The sequence below is a fragment of the Cupressus sempervirens genome, chromosome 11, assembly GCF_028749045.1.
Source record: "Cupressus sempervirens isolate cs-2001-9-10 chromosome 11, ASM2874904v1, whole genome shotgun sequence".
In the NCBI taxonomy this organism is placed as follows: domain Eukaryota; kingdom Viridiplantae; phylum Streptophyta; class Pinopsida; order Cupressales; family Cupressaceae; genus Cupressus; species Cupressus sempervirens.
This window is the reverse complement of record NC_143128.1, coordinates 857878077-857889725: the sequence shown is the minus strand read 5'-3', so window position 1 is coordinate 857889725 and position 11649 is coordinate 857878077. Positions and strand designations below refer to the sequence as shown.

The window sequence follows — 11649 nt, the reverse complement described above, 5'->3', positions numbered from 1 at the left end:
GTTATGACTTCTTGAGAGCTCAACTGTGACAATGCTACTCTGATTCAAGTGCAATTAACAAGCCAACTTAGCTTGCTGCCTCATTTGCAAAACCTTGATAAAGTGTTGTGTCCTATGAAACATTGATTATAGAATTTCTCAGATCATTCATTAACAAGTAGGTGGGTTTTCAAGCTTGTAATTTTCAGATCCCTCAAATATCTAGCAATAGCTTAGAAAGAAAATGGAACTTTTGCTGACCATGCATTTATGGTGCAAGTTAGTGGCTCAAAGTTCTATTACCTAAAAAATGAGGCTATTTTATTGGAGATGGGACTCATTAACTGGGCTCTGTCAGAACTCACAAGAAGAGGATATGTGCCTTTGATTACCCCTAATATTGTTCGGGCATCTGTTCTTGAAAAGTGTGGCTTTCAACCCTGGGCAGAGAATACCCAGGTGTTAAGTCCTTTTATGATACAAAATTTGATTGACAGAACAATTTCTATCATTAATAATTTATTATCATAGTTGTCCTTTTTATATGTTCCAAGGTTCAAGTCATAAATCATTGGAGTTACAAGAAGATCAAAGGTTTAAAGATAAGATGGTGCATTTGAAAATTTGAACCACCATGATACAAATTTACTAATTTTGTTTTGAGCAAGTATATTCTATATATGGAATAGACCAGTGTCTAGTAGGAACCTCAGAGATCCCAGTATGGGGAATGTACATGGATCACATTGTAGCTGACACGGTCTTGCCAATAAAACATGTTGCTTTTTCACATTGCTTTCACATAGAGGCTGGTGCTGTAGGCTATGCAACAAGGTATGATTGCATTTTTTTTATGGAAGTGTCACTCTCTTGAGTAAATGGAAGTGCACATGTTTTCTGCTATATTAATTTTTATTGCATTACATCAACATTGGAAACTATGATTGCATTAAATAAAAGGTAATCTATTCCATCCAACATACGTTTCTTGAAATATAAAAAAAATGTTCAACTAAACAAATGTCTATAACTTGTATGCACTCCATACTAATAAAAAACACGGTTTGAGGTTCTTGAAAGGGCCAATGTTTAGATTCAGTATGTTACAAGATACTCATTAATGCTACTTAGGATTGATAACGCTATGTGGAATGGTGTACAAAATGTTTGGTAAAATCATTATTATCTAGATAATGGAGACCATTGAACATGTAAAATCAACAATTTCTTGAGTACTTTGATTTGTATAATACCACATAAAATGTATGGGGTCAACTTATATTCTACTAATATCTTGCAACTATGTCAAGTTGAAAACAAATGCATGCTCAAAAGAAACTATATTTCATATTGGAAAATAGAACATGCTTTCAAGTTAGTAAATGTCAATAAACCTCCCTAGTTGAAGGTTTGATCTCTCTTGGCAAGATAGGTTGAGGTCGCTAGTTCTTGTAAGGGACTTGATTCCCTCCTCATGAACCCTTACATGCATACTTTAATGGAGGTTGGTAGTACTTTTGGATTAGTGTCAATAATCTTTGTTTTCAAGTTAAGCTTTGGGCTCATTATTTGAGGAGTATATCGCTCTGATGTGTGTATTTCATTGGTCATTAAGGTTTTCAAAAATATTCACTCAATTTCAAGAGTGACTTTTGTTATGTTAATACATGTTGTGCCGACTAGTTTTATTATTTTAATTGTTGGCTAAGGTATTTTATCAGATGACTATACATTTTAAATGCAATGGTTAGGTTTTAATTAACAACTATTGGTCCTTAAAATGGTACTAATGCTATCATAGAAAGGGAACATTTATGAAAGACCCTCCCTATATCACTTGCATTGTAAATGGAAACATTTGGAATAAGGCATTAATTGTTATATACTAATGCAATCATTTTGGTCTGAATTGTTATTCTTTTTTTTCTACCATGACTTATTATCTTGTAGTGGGGTAGGATTTTTTATGGTTACATCGTTGTGTGCATGTCATTGTTAACTCATCCCCCACACATGGTTCCCCCTGTAGCTTCTTTAATGTGTGGACAAAGGCAATGGAAATGGATTCTTAGCCTGTGAAGTGAAACTTCTTGATTCCATTCACTTGCCTCTACTCCACAATACTAAAATAGTAGTGCTTGGATGAGAGCACCAGTGTGTTCTAGCTCTCTTATAGTTACATGGTGTAATACCCCAAAATTTGCTCATTGCAATGATTACCAATTCTGGTCTATTTCTGACCGATCCTAAAGTTCTATTCCATTAGGCAAATTCTTATTTGGCTACTCGCTACTTGACTTAATTGTTAGATACAAAAAACCCTAATCTACATTCATCATGCTTATTATTTAATTTCTATAGTATTGACTCATATTAGTCACATTAAACCTATTGATTAATATTTAATTTAATTACTAAGTATTTATACTTTAATTAAATTAAATTATATCCTAAAGCTAATGTACTATGGAATTAAATTTATTTAATTTAATAAATGTGCCTATTTTAATTAATTAAACAAAATTATTTAATTAAATGGAGAACTTACTTCTAATTAATTAAACAAAGTTATTTAAATAAATGGGAAACCATTCCTAATTAATTAAATGAAGTTATTTAATTAAATAAGAAAAGTGCCTCTAATTAATTAAATAGAATTATTTAATTAAATAGAAAAAGTAATTATGAGAGCATATATCATTTTATTAAATTAAATATCTCACCAAAATCTCTCTTAAGTTCAAAAAAGGAAATTCCCAGTTCACTGCTGATCAAATTAAAAGTGACCCAGATCACTTGCTCGTACACTAAAGTCTATCTGATTTGACTGACTCTTACACTCAGATTTGAGTTAGTTAACTCCCTTTAATTTGGGAATCTTCCTTTATGACTGAACTTCATCTTCAATCCTGACCGTTGATTGAAATCAATCTCAACCATTGATGGATTCCAAGAAAGTCTATTTAAGAGAGCCTCATCTCTTCATTTTGGGAGGTTGAATGAGAATTTGCATCGAATTGCTACTGGATCGTACATTCATTTGAGCTCATTACTTTCATAAGATATTCATTTTCTAGTTTAATCTCATTTAGCATAATATGCATACATTTTAGCATAATCTTCTTTTACATGTTCTTAGATTAAACGTGCATACTCCATTCTAGATTAATCTGCATTCTCATATAGATTAGTCGCATTTTCTTTTAAATCCTTTGTTTGTAGAGGGTCTATTTGCTTAACACCTCAAATTTGAGGATATCTAACAAGCAATTCCCTTTAGATAGAAGGCAATAGGTCGCCTTGCCGGCTAATTTTTGGATGAACAATCCAATATTCATTCCGAGATGAATCCACAAATAAAGACCATGTTGAAGTGTGTGTGTTAGCATAGGCCACATATTCATGCATACACATGGTAGGTGCATTCATTTAGTTTGAGCCCGATCCTCTCTTGCAATTATAAGTAGTTAAAAGTGCAAAAGGATTTCTTCATTCATCACTTTCCCTTAACCTATCTGGATATACGAGTCATTCAATTTTAGGGAAAACAATTATTTTTATAATCAAACATACCTATGTTTTATGCCTTCATTCTTATTTCTTTATATACTAATTTGTGCCCACTATCCACAAATAGAATATTGGTGAAAGATGATCGAGACTCCAAGCCATAATGATGAAAAGATACCATGGTTGTACACTACTTTGTTGTTTGAAATGCTTCATAACTGATAATAATAGATCTATGTTATATAGATTCCTCAGCTCTTTCTAGTGAGTGATTAGTGAACTGAGTTTTTTTAAAAATTTCTATTGCCTAAAGTATAGCTATTTTTTCTAGGTTGTTGGGTAGGGGTTTGTATCGTGTCCATCAATTTAGTAAGGTTGAAATGTTTGTGATATGTAATCCAGAGGAAAGTGAATTATTCCTTGAGGAGCCAATTAGCATTGAGGAAGATCTCTTTTCTTCACTTGGATTACACTTCAAGTGAGTTGGAAATCTTTGGTTGTTTAATTGATTATACGGCATATTTTTTTTGTTTTTTTGTTTTACAATTTTTGATTTTTTGTAGGACTCTAGACATGCCTTCTGAAGACTTAGGTGCACTAGCATATCGTAAGTATGATGTGGAGGCATGGATGCTAGGTCTAGGGTGGTATGGTGAGGTATACCCTAAACTATAATGCCATTTAGCAAGGACAATATTTGATTGGTAGATAGGAAAAAAAAATATGCCTCTACAAATATCCGTGTAATAATTATACAAATTTTCTTATTTTCAGATATCCAGTGCATCAAACTACACAGATCACCAAAGTCATTGACTTAATATTCAATTTTGACCTGTAAGTGCAAAATTAACTCTTTCAGTTGGGTTAGAGCCCAAGAAAGGGAAAACCCTATTGCCACCATTGCAGTTAGTACATACGTTAAATGCAATAGCTTGTGCTATACCTAGAATGATTATATCCATACTTGAAAATTTTCAGTAGGAAGATGGGTCTGTAATTGTTCCTGAAGTTTTGAAACTATTCATGGGTGGTGTTGAAGTCGTATATCTGAAGTCAAAATAATAAAGTGTTAGGAATAAGGTGTCTCAACCTTGTATAATTCCTATTCTTATTATTATTTTTTTTGTAAAATGTATTTTTGCAAATAATATGCAAATATGAGTGTACATGTCTAGTTGGCATGTTGATCACTTACATGTGTTGGCATCTTGAGGTGTGTGAAGGAGATCATGGCTGAAATGGTTATGACGAATTCCTATGATGCGTAAGAGCTATTTAAGGAATAAGCTATGACAGGTGTAAGAGCATCTTATGACATGAGGCCTATTTGGGCGCCCAAGAATGAGTGGTTGGTGTGTGTAAGAGAATATGCCAAAAATAGGTTGGTATGACAGATTCCCTTACACTTCTCTTGTGATCGCTATTTTTGGCGGATTATATGACAAGCTATCATTGTCTATTCAAGGGATGGACACCCTTTTCTTGGTATTGGATGTACATGTGACATTGTGCATGTTTCTTGGTGGTTGAGCCATGAAAAATGCCCAACTCCATTATGGGCATTTTGTTGGGTCTTAAGATGTTCATAAAATGGGTATTGCATGTTGTAATGCAATAGTGTGATAGATGAAGGTTTGCAGGTACTGAGGTGCTGCTAGAGTCTTCTATTGTTGATGTTGAACTTGCATTGCAAGTGTATGTAATCTTGTGTTGAAGATAATACATTGTGCAGGTTCTAGAGGGGTGGGGTTGTTTTACCGAAAGGTTTTTCCCCACTGGAAAATCTTTGTGTTATATGTTTCTTTCTCTATCTATTTTTTGTGTGCATGGTTGGCTGCAATATTGTTGTTTACATGATATTGAATCTATAAATGTAGAAGATTTTAAAAGGATTTGCACCATACTTTCCTTATGAGATTAGTGTAGGAAGTTGTTTCCGCACCTGAGTTTCCTTATAAGTGGTATCAAAGCTTGATCAACTTTTGATCCTAGTTGTTGGGTAGGGTTTTTTGAACTAATCTCTAGTTGAGTGGGAGTCTTGTGCAGAGTATCCTAAATCTTATTTGCAGATTGAGATGGTGAATTCATCATATGGAAGAATGGAGGTGGAGAAATTTAATGGCACTAATTTTGAGTTGTGGAAACTCAAGATGGAAGACATGTTGGAAGATCGTGACCTATGGGAAGCGACTACAAGTGCTACAAGACCAGCAACTATAACTCAAGGAGATTGGGATATCAAATACCGTAAAGCTAAGGGTCTCATAAGACTCTATTTAACCGATGCAGTCCTTCTAAATGTTCTAGATGAGAAAACTGCATATAGTTTGTGGGAAAGACTAGGGGCTATGTATTGGGCCAAATCTCTAGTGAACAAGTTGTTCCTGAGGAAGAAGTTGTATTCTCTGTGAATAGAGGAAGGTGGATCCTTAATGGATCATTTAAATGCATTTAATCTACTGGCTGCATAGTTGACATTAGCTGGTGTCAAGTTAGAGGAGGAGGATCATTGCTACACACTTTTGTGTTCTTTACCGGATTCATGGGACCATCTTGTGATGGCTCTCGGAAGCACATTAGTCACCTTCAAAATGGATGATGTGGTGTCTTCACTGCTATCAGAGGAGATGCGGAGAAAGGCTTCCGTTTCAAAAAAAGAAGCCCTTGCTGTTCATGGGAGATCCACGAAAAGAGGAAAGAAAAATGACAATAAGTCTAACAATAAGGGTAGATCCAAATCCCATGGGTAGTCAAAGACTTCCAATAAGTCCAAGGAAAAATGTTGGAACTATGATAAGACTGGGCATTTCCGTAAAGACTATAAAGAGCCTATGAAGAAGAAGAAAGCCTCAGATTCTAGTTCTGAAAAATCTCAAGAAGATGGGGATGCATTCATCATAGCTTTGGCAGCCCATGCATCTGATGATGTGTGGTTGGTTGACTCGGGTGCATCTTTTCACATGACCTCTCATCGAAACTAGTTCTCAAGATATGAAGAGTTTGATGGTGGAAAGGTATACTTGGGTGATGATTCTCACCTGAAGGTAGTTGGACGCAGAAGGGTCACTATCAAATTTCCTGATGGACGAGTAAAGGGAATCAATGGAGTTATGTACATTCTAGGTTTGGCACAAAACCTATTATCTGTAAGTGTGATGAATGATGTAGGTGTGCAAGTTGTTTTTTCGAAAGAAGGATGTAAGATGATTAGAGGATCAATGGTGCTTGCTAAGGGTACTAGGAGAGGTACTTTGTTTCAGCTAGATGCATGTATTCCTGTATGATACATTTCTTCATCTTCACCATCTGAATGAGTAGTAAAGAATTCTGTGGTTATTGGTTCTGATGGAAATGCAAAAACTTTGGAAGGAAAGCTTCCTACAGAAAAGACAATGTTGTGGCATATGAGATTTGGCCACATTGGTGAGAAGGGTCTCAGAACCCTGAAAAACAAAAATCTCATTGAGGGGTTAAATGATTGCAATCTCGAGTTTGACTATTGTGAACACTGTGTATATGGTAAACAAAATCATGTTCAATTTTACTCTAGTTCTCACAAATCTTTTGATGTTTTGGATCTTATTCATTCTGATGTATTTGGTCCTGCAAAAGTTCCTTCAATCCCCAAGTCTGTATTTTTTGTATCTTTTATAGATGATTACAGTAGAAGGACATGGATTTATTTCCTTAAAATTAAGACACAAGTCTTTAGTCGATTCAAGGAATCTAAAGCCCTTGTAGAGAATCAGACTAGTAAGAAGATTAAGTGTGTGAGAACTGACAATGGTGGTGAGTTTTGCTCAGCAGAGTTTGAATAGTTCTGTAAAGAACAAGGTATCGAGAGGCATAAGACAACTCCTTATACCCCAGAGAAAAATGGAGTTGCAGAGAGAATGAACAAGACACTGATGGAGAAGGCTAGGAGTATGCTTAGTGGAGCTAGTTTAGAACAAAGGTTTTGGGCCAAAGCTGTGGCCACTACTTGCTATCTGGTTAACAGATCTCCTACATCAGCTCTTGTTGGTAAGACACCCATGGAGGTGTGGTCTGGTAAGAAGCCTTCAATTAGACATCTTCATGTTTTTGGTTGTGAAGCTTATGCATATGTTCCAAAGGAGAGAAGATCTAATTTGGAAAACAAAGCTATTAAATGTATTTTCATCGGGTATAGTGCTGGTGTGAAAGGATACAAGCTTTGGGATCCTGTGACTAGTAAGGTGTTGTATAGCAGAAATGTTATTTTTAGAGAGATAACATCTTTTCCTATTGTGCTACAACAAGATGAAAAAGAAAAAGAAAACGATGTTGTTCAGTTGCCTCCTACCCCTGAGAAGACTGAACAGAGAGACCATGTTGGGTCTAATGATGAGGAGAGCTCTAGCAGCTCTGACAGTTCAGAAGAAGAGGAAGAACAACCTCAACCTCATCCCTTGAGGAGATCCACGAGAGAAAGAAAGCAACCAGAAAGGTTTGATTATTCTATGTTAGATTCTAGTTGTGCTTTTGCTTTGATTACTAACACTAATGAGCCTAGATCTATGAAAGAGGTTTTGGGCATGGAAGATGCAGGTTCCTGGATTGAGGCTATGGATGATGAGATGGCTTCATTAGAGAAAAACAAAACTTGGGACTTTGTACCTTTGCCTAAAGGGAGAAAATCTGTTGGCTGTAAATGGGTGTTCAAGAAGAAATTATGTGTAGATGGCAGTGTTGAAAGGTAAAAAGCTAGATTGGTTGCAAAGGGGTATTCACAGGTAGAGGGAATAGATTATGGTGAAATATTCTCTCATGTTGCAAAGTTGACATCCATTAGATTTCTGTTATCTCTTGCTACATCATATGATTTAGAGATAGAGCAGATGGATGTGAAGACAACTTTCCTTCATGGTGATTTGGAGGAAGCGATTTATATGTCACAGCCTGAGCACTACATTGTTAAAGGTAAAGAATCTTTTGTTTGCAGATTGAAGAAATCTCTATATGGTTTGAAGCAATCTCCTAGGATGTGGTACCTTAAGTTTGATGTCTTTGTGTTGTCAATTAGATTTGTAAGATCGAAATCAGATCATTGTGTTTATTTCAAAGTTGAAAATGATCACCTTCTTATTGTTGCATTATATGTTGATGATATGTTGCTGTTTGGGAAGGGTAAGGGTATGATTTCTGATTTTAAATCTCAGTTGTCAGCACAGTTTGAGATGAAAGATCTTGGGGTAGCTAGGTACATCTTGGGTATGGAAATCAGTAGAGACAGGTCTAACAGAAAACTTTGGTTGAGTCAGAGTAAGTATGTGAAGTCTGTGTTGGACAGGTTTAGCATGGCAGATTGTAGACCACTATGTGTTCCTATTTCTATGGGAACAAAGCTATCTGTAGATGATTGTCCAAAATCTCCTAGTGAGGTGGAGGACATGAGTAGAATACCTTATGCTAGTGTAGTTGGCAGTCTTATGTATGCTATGGTCTGTACTAGACCAGACATTGCCCAAGCAGTGGGAGTCCTGAGTCGATTTATGGCTAATCCTGGACGGATACATTGGGATGCAGTTAAGCGAGTATTTAGATATTTGAGGGGTACATTAGATTACTCCATATGTTATCATGGTAACTCTTCTGGATCTCCTCATTCAATTTGTATTCATGGGTTTGTGGATTTAGATTGGGCAGGTGATATTGATCACAGGAAATCCACCAGTGGTTATGTGTTCACTATGTTTGGTGGTGCCATCAGTTGGATGAGTAAGCAACAACCTGTGGTTGCTTTGTCTACTACAGAAGCTGAGTACATGGTTGTTACTCATGCTTGTAAGGAAGCCATTTGGCTTAAGAGATTGTGTTTTGATGTTGGTGTTGATGCAAAATAGATTACTATTTGGTGTGATAGTCAGAGTGCTATTTGCCTTGCGAAGAATCCAACTTTCCATGCCAGAACGAAGCACATTGATGTGCACTTTCACTTTATGAGAGATATGGTGGAAGATGGAAAGGTAAATTTGGAGAAGGTAGATACTGTGAAGAATGTTGCAGATGCATTAACGAAACCAGTGGGCACTGAGAAGTTCAAATGGTGTTCAGAGTCTATGGGCCTTTCGACCTATAGCGGTTAGTTCTTGTTATGTTCCTATTGCTCTTACAAGGTGTTCGACAAGTGGGAGAATGTTAGGAATAAGGTGTCTCAACCTTGTATAATTCCTATTCTTATTATTATTTGTTTTATAAAATGTATTTTTTCAAATAATATGTAAATATGAGTGTACATTTCTAGTTGGCATGTTGATCACTTACATGTGTCGACATCTTGAAGTGTGTGAAGGAGATCATGGCTAAAATGGTTATGACGGATTCCTATGACACATAAGAGCTATTTAAGGAATAAGCTATGATAGGTGTAAGAGCATCTTATGATATGAGGCCTATTTGGGCACCCAAGAATAAGTGGTTGGTGTGTGTAAGATAATATGCCAAAAATAGGTTGGTATGACAGATTCCCTTACACTTCTCTTGTGATCGCTATTTTTGGCGGATTATATGACAAGCTATCATTGTCTATTCAAGGGATGGACACCCTTTTCTTGGTATTGGATGTACATGTGACATTGTGCATGTTTCTTGGTGGTTGAGCCATGAAAAATTCCCAACTCCATTATGGGCATTTTGTTGGGTCTTAAGATGTTCATAAAATGGGTATTGCATGTTGTAATGCAATAGTGTGATAGATGAAGGTTTACAGGTACTGAGGTGCTGCTGGAGTCTTCTATTGTTGATGTTGAACTTGCATTGTAAGTGTATTGTAATATTGTGTTGAAGATAATATATTGTGCAGGTTCTGGAGGGGTGGGGTTGTTTTACCAAAAGGTTTTTCCCCATCGACAAATCTTTGTGTTATATGTTTCTTTCTCTATCTATTTTCTGTATGCATGGTTGGCTGCAATATTGTTGTTTACATGATACTGAATCTGTAAGTGTAGAAGATTTTAAAAGGATTTGCACCATACTTTCCTTATGAGATTAGTGTAGGAAGCTATTTTCGCACCTGAGTTTCCTTACATAAAGCAATTTCCTAGATTTGAAGATAATTTTGTGACAGTTTTTTGAACCATTGTTTCTGAGTAGGACCTCAGATTTAGCTACTAAGTGTATGAAATGTTTTCCACCTCATACATTTTAGTACTCATCTTTCTTGACCTTAGTAATCCTCAAATGGTAGGTTGACTACACATTTATTGGGATAAGTTGTAGGTAGGTGCCTTAAATGCATTTTTACATTGCTTACTTGATCCCTTGGTAACTTAAAGATCCAAAAAAGTATAAAACGGTGTTCTTTGAACATTCATTTTGTTCAAATGAAATTTAGAGGGGAGATTATCCCAATACTACAAACTATAAATAAGAGAAGATGTAAATACAATATGTTTTCTACTACATCACACTTTGTAAAGGGAGGGCATTCTTCTTCAAAAGATCATATTGATAATGATATAGCAGATCGCACAGACAACATGAGGATATTTAAGAATAGCAAGTTCTCATTAATTTTTTAATTTTTTTTTACATGGTGGTGTCCCCGTGACCTTAGCCCAGCGATGACCAGTGGCCGGTGCGAGCTTAGGGTGAGACTAGTCCCACATGGGTGCAGAGTAGCTGTAGGCAAGCCACTCTCGCCATTTGAACCCGGAGGTGGAATCAAACTCAAGACCATGAGGGTGACCCACGACTTCAAGCCTATACATCTAACATGTGTGCTAGGGGTTGCCCCCTACAAGTTCTCATTTATTATGAAGAAATTTAGCAGACTGCTTCCATAAATATTCTTGATTCATATGGAAGACAAAATACTTTGAGGAGGCCATCTTATTGTAATAGTTGTTTGTCGGGTAAGAAATAATTATAGTTTGAGACAAAAGAATTTGAAACAAGATCAAGGGAGAATTGGTAGTATTTTTGTTAAAGAGTCTCATGAAAATGCCAAGAATCCTAATGGTGTCAAAATGATGGAAGTGAAAGACAACAAAATGTCCAAAGGTGCAATCAAATAATGTCAAATCAAAATAGAAAATTGCTCCTGGAATAAGAGGCAATCCTGTGAATAATACTATATTTGCAAGAATAATGCAAGTGCACATATGTTAAATTCACATTGGAATGGTTAGGATTTTA

At 35.9% G+C, this 11649-nt stretch overlaps 1 pseudogene; it reads left to right on the top strand.

The window, feature by feature from the left end:
* The first annotated feature begins 249 nt into the window (after positions 1 to 249).
* On the top strand, positions 250 to 4554 carry LOC149532227 (serine--tRNA ligase, chloroplastic/mitochondrial-like; annotated as a pseudogene).
* Positions 4555 to 11649: the final 7095 nt, after the last annotated feature.